At 40.5% G+C, this 15,389-nt stretch overlaps 1 protein-coding gene and 1 pseudogene across 2 annotated transcripts in view; one reads left to right on the top strand and one right to left on the bottom strand.

Annotated features, from left to right (window-relative positions):
* The window catches only part of ANK3 (ankyrin 3), a 704,392-nt gene that overhangs the window by 38,234 nt on the left and 650,769 nt on the right, over positions 1-15,389 (top strand). The gene's annotated exons all lie outside the window — the stretch shown is intronic.
* Positions 7,942-8,622, bottom strand: LOC100997592 (annotated as a pseudogene).

Genomic DNA, 15,389 nt, shown 5'->3' with positions numbered 1-15,389 from the left:
TGTAGATATCTATTAGGTCTGCTTGGTGTAGAGCTGAGTTCAAGTCCTGGATATCCTTTTTAACTTTCTGTCTCATTGATCTGTCTAATGTTGACAGTGTGGTGTTAAAGTCTCCCATTATTATTGTGTGGGAGTCTAAGTCTCTTTGTAGGTCTCTAAGGACTTGCTTTATGAATCTGGGTGCTCCTGTATTGGGTGCATATATATTTAGGACAGTTAGCTTTTCTTGTTGAATTGATCCTGTTACTATTATGTAATGGCCTTCTTTGTCTCTTTTGATCTTTGATGGTTTAAAGTCTGTTTTATCGGAGACTAGGATTGCAACCCCTGCATTTTTTTTTGTTTTCCATTTGCTTGGTAGATCTTCCTCCATCCCTTTATTTTAATCCTATATGTGTCTCTGCACATGAGATGGATCTCCTGAATACAGCACGCTGATGCATCTTGACTCTTTATCTGATTTACCAGTTTGTGTCTTTTAATTGGGGCATTTAGTCCATTTACATTTAAGGTTAATATTGTTATGTGTGAATTTGATCTTGTCATTATGATGTTAGCTGGTTATTTTGCACATTAGTTGATGCAGTTTCTTCCTGGCATCGATGGTCTTTACAATTTGGCCTGTTTTTGCAGTGGCTGGTACCAGTTATTCCTGTCCATGTTTAGTGCTTTCTTCAGGAGCTCTTGTAAGGCAGACCTGGTGGTGACAAAATCTCTCAGCATTTGCTTGTCTGTAAAGGATTTTATTTCTCCTTCACTTATGAAGCTTAGTTTGGCTGGATATGAAATTCTGGGTTGGAAAGTTCTTTTCTTTAAGAATGCTGAATATTGGCCCCTACTCTCTACTGGCTTGTAGAGTTTCTGCTGAGAGACCCGCCGTTAGTCTGATGGGCTTCCCTTTGTGGGTAACCCGACCTTTTTCTCTGGCTGCCCTTAACATTTTTTGCTGCATTTCAACCTTGGTGAGTCTGACAGTTATGTGTCTTGGGGTTGCTGTTCTTGAGGAGTATCTTTGTGGCATTCTCTGTATTTTCTGAATTTGAATGTTGGCCTGGCTTGCTCGGTTAGGGAGGTTCTCCTGGATAATATCCTGTAGAGTGTTTTCCAACTTGGTTCCATTCTCCCTGTCACTTTCAGGTACACAATCAAACGTAGATTTGGTCTTTTCACATAGTCCCATATTTCTTGGAGGCTTTGTTTGTTTCTTTTTACTCTTTTTTCTCTAAACTTCTCACTTCATTTCATTCATTTGATCTTCATTCACTGATACCCTTTCTTCTACTTGATTGAAGCAGCTACTGAAGCTTGTGCATGTGTCACATAGTTCTGATGCCATGTTTTTCAGCTCCATCAGGTCATTTAAGGTCTTCTCTATGCTGTTTATTTTAGTTAGCCATTTGTCTAATCTTTTTTCAAGGTTTTTAGCTTCCTTGTGATGGGTTCAAACACGCTTCTTTAGCTCAGAGAAGTTTGTTATCACCGACCTTCTGAAGCCTACTTCTGTTAACTCATCAAAATCATTCTCCATCCAACTTTGTTCCATTGCTGGCAAACAGCTGTGATCATTTGGAGGAAAAGAGGTGCTCTGGTTTTTAGAATTTTCAGCTTTTCTTCTCTGGTTTCTCCCCATTTTTGTGGTTTTATCTACCTTTGGTCTTTGATGATGGTGAACTACAGATGGGCTTTTGGTGTGGATGTCCTTTTTGATGATGTTGATGCTATTCCTTTCTGTTTGTTAGTTTTCCTTCTAACAGGCCCCTCAGCTGCACGTCTGTTGGAGTTTGCTGGAGGTCCGCCCCAGACTTGTTTGCCTGGGTATCACCAGAGGAGGCTGCAGAACAGCAAATATTGCAGAACAGCAAATATTGCTGCCTGATCCTTCCTCTGGATGCTTTGTCTCAGAGGGGCACCCAGCTGCATGAGATGTCTGTCAGCCCCTAATGTGAAGTATCTCCCAGTTAGGGTACATGGGGGTCAGGGACCCACTTGAGGAGGCAGTCTGTCTGTTCTCAGAGCTCAAACTGCATGCTGGGATAACCACTGCTCTCTTCAGAGCCGTGAGACAGGAATGTTTAAGTCTGCAGAAGTTTCTGCTGCCTTTTGTTCAGCTACGCCCTGCCCCCAGAGGTGCAGTCTACAGAGGCAGGTAGGCCTCATTGAGCTGCAGTGGGCTCCACCCAGTTCCAGCTTCGCAGCCGCTTTGTTTACTTAGTCAAGGCTCAGCAATGGTGGACACCCCTCCCCTAGCCTGGCTGCTGCCTCACAGTTTGATCTCGGACTGCTGCACTAGCAGTGAGCAAGGCTCCATGGGCGTGGGACCTGCTGAGCCAGGCACAGGATATAATCTCCTGGTGTACCATTTGCTAAGACTGTTGGAAAAACACAGTATCAGGGCAGGAGTGTCCCGATTTTCCAGGAACCATCTGTCACAGCTTCCCTTGGCTAGGAAAGGGAAATCCCCTGACCCCTTGCACTTCCCAGGTGAGGTGATGCCCTACCCTGCTTCGGCTCACCCTATGTGGGCTGCACCCACTGTCCAACCAGTCCCAGTGAGATGAACCAGGTACTTCAGTTGGAAATGCAGAAATCACCCATCTTCTGCCTTGGTCACGCTGGGACCTGTAGACTGGAGCTGTTCCTATTCGGCCATCTTGGAATGATCCTCAGATATTTCTTAAGAAATAAATTATTTAAATACTATTTATCCTAGTTTTTACTGCTTTCTAATCTGATTTCTTTCTCATTACATGCCCAGGATACTACCTTAAAGTTAATATTTGCTATTCTCAAGTGTGTTTGTATACTACAATGGCATGTTTGCATTCATAAAGAATGTGGAGTATTGTTTTGTATTTAGTATGTTTCAAACATCATATAACTGTGTTTATACTGTATATAAAATTTTGTGCCCTTTTTCCCCTCAATATAATTTTGAGGTTTATGTATATAAATCTAAAAATCCATATAAATGTAAATTACAAAATGAATGGCTCTAGTTCAATTTTTTTTTTTTTTTTTTTTTGGGGGGATGGAGACTTGCTCTGTCACCCAGGCTGGAGTGCAATGGTGGCATGATCTTGGCTCACTGCAACTTCCACCTCCCGGGTTCAAGCAATTCACCTGCCTCAGCCTCCCTAGTAGCTTGGATTACAGGCACCCGACACCACGCCTGGCTAATTTTTGTCGTTTTAGTAGAGTCGAGGTTTTGCCATGTTAGCCAGACTGGTCTCAAAGTGATCTGCCCACCTCAGCCTCTCAAAGTGCTGGGATTACAGGCCTGAGTCACCATGCCCAGCCAGTTCATTCATTTTTAACTGCTGTAAGTGATTTCATTTGAAAAATACACCTTTATTTATTTGTTTGTTTACTTATTTATTTTTGAGACAGGGTCCCGCTCGGTTGCTCAGGCTGCACTGCAGTGGCACGACCACAGCTCACTGCAGCCTTGACCTCCCAGGCTCAAGTGATCCACCTACCTCAACCTCCCAAGTAGCTGGGACTATAGGCATGTGCCACCACATCTGGCTGATTTTTTATTTTTTGTAGAGTTACAGTCTCACTCTGTTTCCAGGGCTGGTCTCAAACTCCTTGGCTCAAGCACTCCTCCTGCCTTGGCCTCCCAAAGCGCTAAGATTATAGGTGTGACCCACCATTCCTAGCCAAATATACCTCTATGTAGGCATCCATTCTCTGTTGACAAACATTTTATTTGTTTCCATCCCATTACATTAGAAACAAAGTCAGCATTACATAGTGGCTAAAACAGGGATACTGAAAGTATTTTCTAGGTTCAAATACTAATTTTATCTTTTTTTATGAGACAGAGTCTTGCTCTGGCACCCAGGCTGGAGTGCAGTGGCATGATCTCAGCTCACTGCAACATCCGCCTCCTGGTTTCAAGTGATTCTCCTGCCTCAGCCTCCCGAGTAGCTGGGACTACAGGTGCATGCCACCACACCTGGCTAACATTTTGTATTTTTAGTAGAGACGGGGTTTCAACGTGTTAGTCGGGATGGTCTCGATCTCCTGACCTCGTGATCCACCTGCCTTGGCCTCCCAAAGTGCTGGGATTACAGGTGTGAGCCACTGTGCCCAGCCTGATTTTGTATCTTAATAGCTGCCTTGCCTTGGGCAAGTGATTTAATCCCTCTTGCTTTACTTTCCTCGTTTATATTATGGTATATTCACAAAGTAGAATATTATATAGCAGCTGACAGAAATAAAATCTGGCTATATCAATTTTAAAACTTTTTATTGTGGTAAGAACACTTAGCATGATATCTATCCTCAACAATTTTTTAAGTGTACAATAAGAGTATTGACTATAAGTACAATGCATGGCAGATCTAACTTATTCATTTTACATAACTGAAATTTTATGTTAATTAAATAGTAATTCTGGGTCAGGCATGATGGCACATGCCTGTAATCCCAGCACTTTGGGAGGCCAAGGCGGGTGGATCACTTGAGGCCAGGAGTTTGAGACCAGCCTGGCCAACATGGCAAAACCTTGTCTCTACTAAAATACAAAAAATTAGCAGGCATGGTGGCATGTGCCTGCAATCTCAGCTACTGGGAAGGCTGAGGCATAAGAATCACTTGAACCTGAAAGGCAGAGGTTGCAGTGAGTCGAGACCACACCACTGCACTCAAGCCTGGGTGAGGAGAGGTCTAAAAAAAAATAATAAAGGTAGTAATTGTTCATTTTCCTCTACTCCCAACCCCTAGGAACCACCATTTCACTCTTTGATTCTATGAATTTCACTATTTTAAGTGCCTCATGTAAGTGGAATCATAAAATGTTTGTCTCTCTGTGACTGGGTTATTTCACTTAGCATAATATCTTCCAGGCCCATTCATGTTGTTGCATATTGCAGAACTTCCTTTTTTTAAGGCTGAATGGTATTCCATTCTATGTATATACCACATTGTCTTTATTTGTGAATGGACATTTAGGTTATATAACCACATCTTTGCTATTGTGAATAGTGTTGCAGTGAACATGGAACTGATAATATTAGTATCTCTTCAAGATCCTGACTTCAATTCTTTTGGATAAATACCCAGAAGTGTGATTACTGGTTCATATGGTAGTTCTGTTTTTAATTTTTTGAGGAACCTCCTTAACTGTTTTCCGTAGCTGCTGTGCTATTTTATATTGTGACCAATAGTGTGCAAGGGCATCAGTTTCTCCACATCCTCACCAATGCTTGTTGTGCATGTGTGTGCTTGTTAATGCATGTGAGCTGATATTGTGGTTTTGATTTCAATTTTCCTAATGTTTAGTGATGTTGAGGATTTTTTTTGTATGCCTGTTGACCATCTGTATGTCTTCTTTGGAGAAATGCTTGTCCAAGCCCTTAGCCCATTGTAAAATTAGGTTCCTAGGTTTTTGTTTGTTTGTTTTTTGCTATTGAGTTGTAAGAGCTTCTTATATATTTTGGAGATTAAATCCCTTATCAGATATGGTTTCCAAATATTTTCATTTCCTAGGTTGCAGCATAAATATTAATAAACTATTGAGGGGGGATGGACTGCGATATATATAGTCATGTGTTGCTTAATGACAGGGATATGTTCTGAAGAATGTGTCATTAGGAGATTTCATCCTTGTGCAAACATTATAGAGTGAGTTTACACAAACCTAGGTGATACAGTCAACTACACACCTAGACTATAGCCTATAGCTCCTAGGCTATAAGTGTACAGCATGTTACTGTACTGAATACTGTAGGCAAATATAACACAATGGATGTATTTGTGTATCTAAACATAGAAATGATACAGTAAAAATATCATATTTATAATCTCATGGGACCATGATCATATATGTGGTCAATCATTCACTGAAACATTGTTATACTTTATACTATTTTGCAGGATGCATGATTGTACATGGGTAGATGTGGGTTATTGTGAAGATCCTAGCATTCCTATTAGATACTAAGTTTATGGGTGCTTGTTACATCTGTAACATAATTAACAAAGTAATACGTTCATGTGGTTCAAAAATGGACCTATGAAGAGACTATGTGATGAACAAAGGATAATGATTAATTTAATATTGTGTACATGAGGCCTAAGATTACACCAAAATTAAAAGTAAAAAGATAATAATACCTACAGTTGTTAGGAGGATTAAATGAGTTAATATTTATAAAAAACTTTTAATAGTGCCTGGCACATAGAAAATACTATACAAGTATTTGTTATGTAAAATATATGTGCATCATTAACTTTACAAGACATTGCCAGATTGTTCTGCAAAATATTAGTACTAATGAATTTTATAGCTTCCTCCCACTCCAAATGCCACAAGCAGGGTAAGAGATGACATTTCTTTATATTCTTTTACCACTGAAATAATGAGATTTAAATACATCTAAAATTTTGTCAATTTTTGGTTGTGAAATGAATCTCATTGTGGCTTTAATTTGCTACATTTTCCTAATTTAAAATGAGATTGAACAACTTTTAATATATTTAATGTTATTTTGATTTCCTCTTTTATAAAATGCCTAATTATATTCTTCACTCATTTTCTTTCCTGTAAGGCTCTTTGTGTTTTACCTATTGTCTTAAATACTAAGGTTTGTAAACACTCTTGATGTCTAATAGTGCACTTCCATGCACACTTATTTAAAATTATCTTAGCTATTCTTGGCCTTCTAAAAAAATTGATACCAGTTTGTCAATTTGCATAAAAAATACGATTTTGACTTTAATTGGAATTGAGTTTATAGATCAATTTGGGGGAGAACTGACCCATAAAAAACGTTTTACTAATAACATTTTAAAAAATATTTATAGCTAGAGTTGCTCTATTACTTTGTTCTGTATTTTTTCTTATTCTATTTATATGTTTATATATTACTTCCCATTCTTCTGTGTTTGGAGCAGATGCACTTAATTGGTGAGTTTGTCATCTTCATTAAAAGTCCTCTGTTCTTTACATTTTCTTCACAGATCTTGCTAGCATTCACAGTTCCAACTATCACCTTATGGAAATGAATCCTCAGTCTCTTTCATAGCTTGTCTAGTCCTGCTCTTAATTCCCAAGGTCATAATTCTAGGTTCTTGTTTTCCATTCCCATTTTTCAATTACAAATGTTATCCATTCTGAAGTGTACTGCCAATGTTTTTTAGATTAGCTGATGTTTTGCCAGCCTTCTCTTCACGAGCGTAGGTTATTTCTATATAATAAACATGTTGTAAATCTTCAGCAGAGGCTCACGATTTGACTATACTTTAAGGCTTTGTAGACTAATATTGGTACAGTTACAAGGTCTTTTTTTTATCAAGGTAAATAAAAGCATTTGGACATCAAATATTGTCGGCCATCTTGTCTTTTGCATGGGTTTTTGAAAGGGTATTTGGCCATTATGCATTATGAACAGAGTAGATGTTCTGCCTGAAGAGCACTCTTCCTGATTTTCTGCATTAAGGAAAAATATAAACAATATATTTAAGACTGTTGTTTGCATGACCATTCCTCAAGATGCTAGAACTTCCTTTGAGTTATTTTGAAGGCAGCTGGGGCCTAAGTGGATGGAGCAGCTGCATTTCTCCATTAGGGCTTTGAACAGTCTTGCCAAGGAAAATCTAAATGATTTAAAACACACTCTCAGTCCAGAACTTTAGTGAGCATTTTCTAATAACTGAGGAGGGGCATTAAAAACCATGTCCACATTTATTTTTTCACTCTTTAAAGTTTTGTTTCACTAACTTCAGGTCAAATTTCTACACCTGTGTTCTGGTCAATTTCCTATCCTTGCTTGGCTTCCCCAAATGCTACTACCAAAAGATTCGTGGGGCAGGGGTAAGAGACCATTTTAAGAAGCACTGCATTTACTCATCCTCCACAAGTCAATAAAGTTGGGCATCTGATTGTTTAACAAAAACAAAGCTTTAATAGCATCCAGGAGGGCAGACAGGCAAACCACGCTGTAGACACTCTTCTATTTGTCAAAATCAGACCAGAGAAGACCTCCTCCACACAGATATAATAGGTATTGATATTCATCTTTTATTTTTCTGTTGCCACATTTAATCTTTTAATGATCATATCATGTAGTTTCTCAAGTCCTTCCTTTAGGCCATCTCCTGTGATTGCACAGGTAGGCTGCAAATGCCAAGGAGCTGATGAGCTCAGTTCACCCATTGCTAACAATTTCTCAATTTCTGAAGGAGGTAATGAGTTCCTCAAGTCTTGTTTATTAGCAACTATCAGTACAGGGACTCCTTGATTTTCTGATATTCTAGTTATTTTGTGAAGCTCAGTTTTGGCTTCTTCCATCCTTTCGATATCGACAGAGACCACAAGAAATACAACGTCATCTGTGCAATCTGGTATATGACTTCCACAGTGGCATGTGTGGAATTTCTCCTGACATCTACATCCCAGAAGTGAAAAGTCACTGTTTTAGAATTTCCCAAGGTTACCTTAATTTTCTCAGTGTTAAATGCTTTGGTAGGTACAGTATTTACAAATTCATTGAACTGCAGCCTGTATAAGACAGTTGTCTTTCTAGCACAGTCCAAACCCAGCATAACAATCTGGAAGGACTGAAATGAAGGCAGGCTGGACAGGATAGAAGTCTGGTCTGATAGTCAGTTCCCCATTTCCAGCTGCAAATGAATGTCCAAATTGAAACACTTTCCTCTTCTTGCTTTAGAACTTCTCTTCGTAGGTGATCCAGCTATAAGACTGAGTAACCATCCTTCCCTCCCCTTCACTCATTGTATCTCTCAGCCCTTGGGGAGGTGCGCTGATACCTGTTCGCTGGCACCAGGGAGGCGTGGGCGGTGGCGGAGGCCTGAGCGCCAGGTGGGCGCCGCACGCCAGACTGCCCTAACGGTGATCGTCAGGGAGCTCCACGCGACAGACCCCGCCCCCTGCCCGCGCGCCCCTAATCACTACTAAGGATTATCATAGATGTCAAACTGCTTCTCCCTCCCTTCCAAGAGAATTATTATTCATTTTTTTCTTTATTTAATGTTAATACTTTTCTTGCTTCATCCATGATTGCCCAGCTATTTTGACCCCGTATAATCATTTGATATAATTCTTTTGGTTCACATTGACTAAACAAACACATAAACAAAAATTAAGGGCACATAGCTTAAAAGTATTCTTAGAGAATGATGGTATTTCCATGAGTTTTAAAGAGTAAGTTTATCTGAAGTAAACCTACCTTTCTTCCCTCCTTCTATCTGTCCGTCTGTCCATCTGTCTGTCCTTCAATCCTTCTGTTCTTCCTGCATGCCTACCTTTCTTAATTAAAAGAAATGCATCTATGTGGTTGCCATGTATGGACAGGAACATTGACATGGGAATTGAAGACCTGGATGTAGTTCTGATTTGGCAACTTAAATTCTCTGAAACTCAATGTTAATTTGGAAAACAAGGCTGATGCTTGTTTTCTGAAGAAAGGAAACTGAAGAAAGAAAGGAGAGTAAGAGACTTTAGAAAAATATAAAAGGAGAGCAATCAGGTGGATTTTACTGTCTCTAAATTTTGAGCAAACTGACTTTTAGAATGGATATGGAAGAAGGCAAACCTTGTTTCTAAAAGGAAACCCACTTGTGAAGTATCTTCAAAGTGAAGTTCATAATCATGTTTCTAGTTCGGCTTCCTTTTTGGGGATAAGGACAAAGTACTACACCCTGTGTTAGAGAGTGATATGGCTGCAGTCAGTCCCCCGTTAATTATGAAGTTTGGTAGCATGGATTTGACTTATTTTACTATTCTGTTTCTTCCAAAAAGCCCCATGCGTGCTCAGAGTTGATAACTGTACCAGATATTGTGGGATAGTTTCAGCACTTACTGAACAATTTCTAAAGGCCAGAAATCATCAGTTGTCCCTTATGTTATGTTAATAACCTTACTAAACAGATGTTGTGATAACAGTTTAACTGATGTGTAGGCAGAAACTTTGTCAAACCATGAGTTTTCTCTGCTCTCAGACCCCCACAGCAGTCATCAACACAGAATACTTCTGTGACCAAAGATGTGGGGGTTCTTCCTCGTACACCAAGCCTGGACACCAGCTGGTGTCCTTCAATTCAGTTCTGACACTGTCTACCTGGAGATGGTGTCAGGTCCCATAGGTTGAGGGTTTAGTCCCACAAGACCACCCCTTTCTTCCCCCACAGTTGAAAGTCAGGGCCTCTGGAACTTCTGAGCAACTGGCTTCAAGTTGGGATTCCCATGAACCCTTCTTTGGGTTCAATTAATTTGCTAGAGCAGCTCACAGGACTCAGAGAAACATTTACCTGTGTTTACTGGTTTATTATAAAGGACATTACGAAAGATACAGATGGAAACATGCATAGAGTCAGGTATGGGACACAGAGCTTCCATGCCCTCCCCTGGCACACCACCCTCCAGGAACCTCCACATGTCTAGCTGTCTGGAAACTCTCTCAATACAGTTCTCTTGGGTTTTCATGGAAGCTTCAGGACATCAACATTCCTTCCCTCAGAGTATGGGGTAGGACCCTAACCCGGAAGGGTCTTAAGACCCTCAGTCAGAAAGGCAGGGAAGAGTGGAGTCCTTCCTTGGGGCAGTGGAAAGGAGGGCAGGAGAAGATAAGAGGCCTGCACCTGAGGCCTAACACACCCAATATTATAAAAAAAGACTATAACAAGGGCAATGGGAGTCAGGAGCCAGGAACTGGGCCAAAATCCAATATCGATCATAACACCACACTGATGTAAAAAAAAAATGAGGCTTGGAGAAGTTGTTCCTTGTTTTAAATCAACAGGTATCAAGTGGCAGAATCAGGATTAGAGCCCAGGATGTCCGATTTGGTGTTGCATGTGCCTTCCACTGGAAAACAGCATGGATTGGTGTTAGTAATGTGGCTTCTAGAATCTGGCTATGTGACTTTGACCTTGGACAAGTTATTTAAGCTGTCTAAGCCTCCGTTTTCTCATTTAGAACATGGGAGTGCTAATAATTATTTTGGTTTTTTTAGAGACAGAGTCTTGCTCTGTCATCTAGGCTGGATTACAGAGGCATGATCATAGCTTGCTGCAGTCTTGAACTTCTGGGCTCAAGCAATCCTCTCGCCTCAGCCTCCTAAGTAGCTAAGACCACAGGTACCATCATGCCCAGCTAATTTTTCATTTTTTATAGAGATGGAGTCTTGCTATATTGTCCAGGCTGGTCTTGAACTCCTGGCCTCAGGCAATTCTCCTGCCCTGGTGTCCAAAAGCTCTGGGATTACAGGCATGAGCCACTGTGTCCAGCTGATAGTTATTTTTTAGGGGCATTTTCTAGATCCTTGTCATTTCTCTGTCTTTCTCCCATCATCATTATCAAGGACTTAATATATATATACTCAATCCCATGGTAACCTACTTCCATGTCCAAGTCGGAGCCAGTCTGCCCTGCACTGGAGACATACTAGTGTACAAGACAGTTCTTGTCTCTGCCTTTGTGGAATTTCCAGTTTACTGGGGATACCTGTACTATGGTGGTGTAAGCAATGAATGTAGCCACATAGGATACTATTGGAAGGCGTAATGGGGGCACCCGAGACTGGTGGGGCTGGATAGGAAGGGAAGGCTGCTTGGAACTGTACATTGAGAATGAAGGATGATTCAGATTTAGCCAGGTGAAGAGGAGGGAGAAGAGTGTTCCAGAGACAATGATGTTTGCAAAATCTAGGAGATGCAAGAGATCATGATGTTCTCCAAAAACTGAAAGTTCAACCTGCGCCCATGTGGGAGGTGGTAAGAATTGAGATGGAAACATTAGCAAGGGCACCTGAGGAAATGCCTTGCTAGTCATGTTAATGGTTTTGGACTTGGACCTGAGGGCAGTGGGAAACCATTGAAGGAATTTAAGGACTTTGCCACATGATAAGATTTGTACTCTGATTATTGTCTGAAAAGTAGGTGGGAGGAGGTCAAGATTTGGAAACAAGATGATGAGAGGCCTAACTTCAACAGAATAGTAGAAATGGGGAGATGCGAATATCTTCAAGAAATACTTAGGAAGTCGAACTGTCAGGACTTGGACTTGGAAAGTAGAGGAGAGAGAGAAGTTGAACATAATGTTCAGGTTTTCACTTGGTTAACTTTCCCCTGAGTCAGAGAGTGCCAAGTGAAGAGGAAAAATGTTATTATTTACTTCCTAGATAAAGCACTTCATGTGTACCAGGCACTGTTCTAAGTGATTTATAGATACTATCTTGTTAACTGTTCACAGTGACCTTATGAGATAGTTACTAGTATTTTTTCCTATTTTATAGTTGAAGAAACTGAGGCATGCAGAGATTAACAACCTCCCCACGTAGCCAGAAATTGGTAGAGCCAGAAGTCAAACCAGGCAGACTCTTCCAAGACCCAGGTTCTTAACCACTGCACCCTGCTGTCTTATCAATAGGGAAGATAAATTCAGTTTTGGTCATGCTAAGTTTGAGGCACCATCAAGATATGTAAATGGAGTCACACGGTGGTTTGGCATTTAAAAACAAAATTTAAGCCAGAGACATGGATTTGAGAAACATTTACCTGTACATAGTAATTGACCTGTGTGAGGAAGAGGAGGTAGAGTGAATGGAGGAGGAGGCCTGTTGGGAACACCCATTTAGAACCATTCCCAGGAGACTGAGGTTAGGCAAGACTAGAGAGGTAAGAAGAAAACCAGGAGAGCATGGACTAGATATTCAGTGACATCTTCATGGAGGTAACTGGTTTTGAAAGGAGGCCTCTCCAGTCCCCACTGCCCCTCCCTCTGTGACTCAGAACCACTGGGCCATGCTGGCACTCACTGCATTGTCGCTGGCCTCAAGGCATGCCCATTACTGTGATGTGAGCAGCAGCGAATCTGTATGGGTCTGCAGCAGCTCGATTCTTGTCTCCTTGGAGGAAAGAATTCAACTGAGGGGCTTAAAGCAGAGAGACCAAGGCAAATTTCATATTTTTTAAATCGATTTTTTTCCTTTTGTTCTTTCTTTTCTTTTTTTCTTTCTTTATTTTTTTCCTGAGACACAGCCTTGCTATGTCTCCCAGGCTGGAGTTCAGTTGCATGCTCTAGGCTCACTGCAACCTCTGCCTCCTGGGTTTAAGTGATTCTTGTGCCTCCACCTCCTGAGTAGCCGGGACTACAGGTGCCCTCCACCACGCCTGGCTAATTTTTGTATTTTTAGCAGAGAGAGGTTTCACCATGTTGACCAGGCTGGTCTTGAACTCCTGACCTCAAGTGATCCACCCACCTCAGTCTCCCAAAGTGCTGGGATTACATGCATGAGCCACCACGCTGGGCCCCAAGGGTAATTTTAGAGCAAGAGTGAAAGCTTATTTAAAAGTTTTAGAGCAGGAACGAAAGGAAGTAAAGTACACTTGGAAGAGGGCCAAGTGGACGACTTGAGAGATTCAAGTGCCCTGTCCAACCCTTGATGTGGAGTTTTTATACATTGGCATGATTCCTAGGTTTGCATTTCTTCTTCTCTGATTCTTTCTTGGGGCAGGCTATCCACATGCACAGTGGCCTGCCAGCACTTGAGAAGGGCACATGCGCAATGTGTTTACTGAGTTGTGCACTTGCTCGTTTGAGGCATTTTTTCCTTACCAGTCAAGCGTTCCTAGAAGAAGGTCATATACTGGTTAAACTGCCATTTTGCCTCGTAGTGTGCATTTTTGAGCTCACTCACTCAACTCCTGAAATCTTAATGGAAAGCTGCTAATCACCAGCTTCAGGTGTTTTCTATCTATTGGGAGATTGCCTTTTCTTGGGGTCGGTTTGCGACCAATTATTATTTTAGAGAAACTGTTTAACAGCCGCCTGACCATGGTCTGACATTCCTGGTGGGAGGGGGGCCCTCTCCTGCCCTGCTTATGTCTGCTTAACTACTTACTGTAACAGTATCTCACTACCACTCACGCCCCAATTATACATTACCAGAGTATTTCTCAGACTAAGCTCTTTGCCTGCCTTGTCCATGCAGCATTTTTGGTATTTGGCATTCATATGCAGTCTGTGGCCCTTGGTCAGATCATTGCCCTCCTGGATTGTATAATCCAGAGACCCATGTTTTAACTATTCACCAGGCTGAGGCCACTATGCTGTCTCCACCCTGAGCATTCTCTTTACCAAGCATCTTTCTTGTTCGTCAAATACCTTTGCTATGTGATCTCCACCCTTGCTTTTCAGTTCAACCTGTTTTCTGTGATCAGCCATTCAACCCTTTAAAACCCAATCTTAGACTCTTCCCAGTTAACTTACTTCCAAGTCGAAGTCTGAGCATTGGGTTAAGCTTATGGTTGGTGTATGTCTTTATTTTCTTCTGAGTCTCTGAACATTATAGAAAAAAGTTACAGAACTGCATTAATTCACCTCCAAATATTTTGTTTCTGAAACTGTGAGGTCTTAGTCATCTCCTTATTTTTGTCTTAATAGTCAATAATCTATAAATGAGTACTATAACATATAAATGTTGACTAAAGCAGAATAAAATAAATGTTTGCTAGTGGTCTGTTAACATGATCTGTAATAGCCTTTGTAGACTTTATTTAGGAATAATATTTGATATAATACAGTAAATAATTTTTGAAGCATTTTATAAATTAAGTATTTTCTTAATTCTAAGGAAAAGGAAGTCATATTGTGTTTATATACTAAGGTAAGCCTTGTGTTTTGCTTATATACATATAATCTTATCTAGACTTATGGCTTTTGTGATTCTTAAAAGCTGTGCCAATCTCTCTTATTTTTATTCTCCTGACCCAAATGTTTTGAAACCTTGTCCACTAAATTGTTTCTTAAATAATCATTTGTTTTTCCCCTTTTTCCTATGTTAAAGCCAATACAACAGTCAGCATATGATATCCTATTTTAGTAAGCTGACAATTTAATCTCACAAAAACCTTATCAATGTATTTTCTTGTTGGATTCAGCAACCTTAATAAATTTTAAAATTCAATTTCTGTTATGGTTTTGAAATATTCAAGCTAACTCTTAGAGCTTTTATCATTGCCTTTGTGTACATGGAATGTAAGAAAATTATTCTAAAGTTACCGTGCCTTTTTTTCAGTCTGTGCTTTATATCATTTGTTCTCCATCTGTGAGGGTAAAATCACCAGCTTACAGATAACGGCCTCATTTCCATTTCTTCCCTAACTTAGTATGGCAAAGTACTGTTAGTAAGTAGGGCAGTCTGAGCGGATTTGGGCAGCTGGGATGGAATTTGGACTTCTGTGACAAAGGACCAGTAGAAGTCTAGCAGGATCTAGCATTTGAAAGGAGTATCATGTAAGGAAAAGCTGGCAGTGTGGTGATGGTTTTTCTTTCTTTTTCTTTTCTTTCTTTCTTTTCTTTTTTTTTTGGTAGTTGAGAAAGGATTAGTTTGGGGTTCAGTCTCGAGGTGAGGTTTTGAAAA

Source organism: Papio anubis, chromosome 11 (genome assembly GCF_008728515.1).
Source record: "Papio anubis isolate 15944 chromosome 11, Panubis1.0, whole genome shotgun sequence".
In the NCBI taxonomy this organism is placed as follows: Eukaryota; Metazoa; Chordata; class Mammalia; order Primates; family Cercopithecidae; genus Papio; species Papio anubis.
This window is presented reverse-complemented; position numbering and strand designations above follow the sequence as displayed.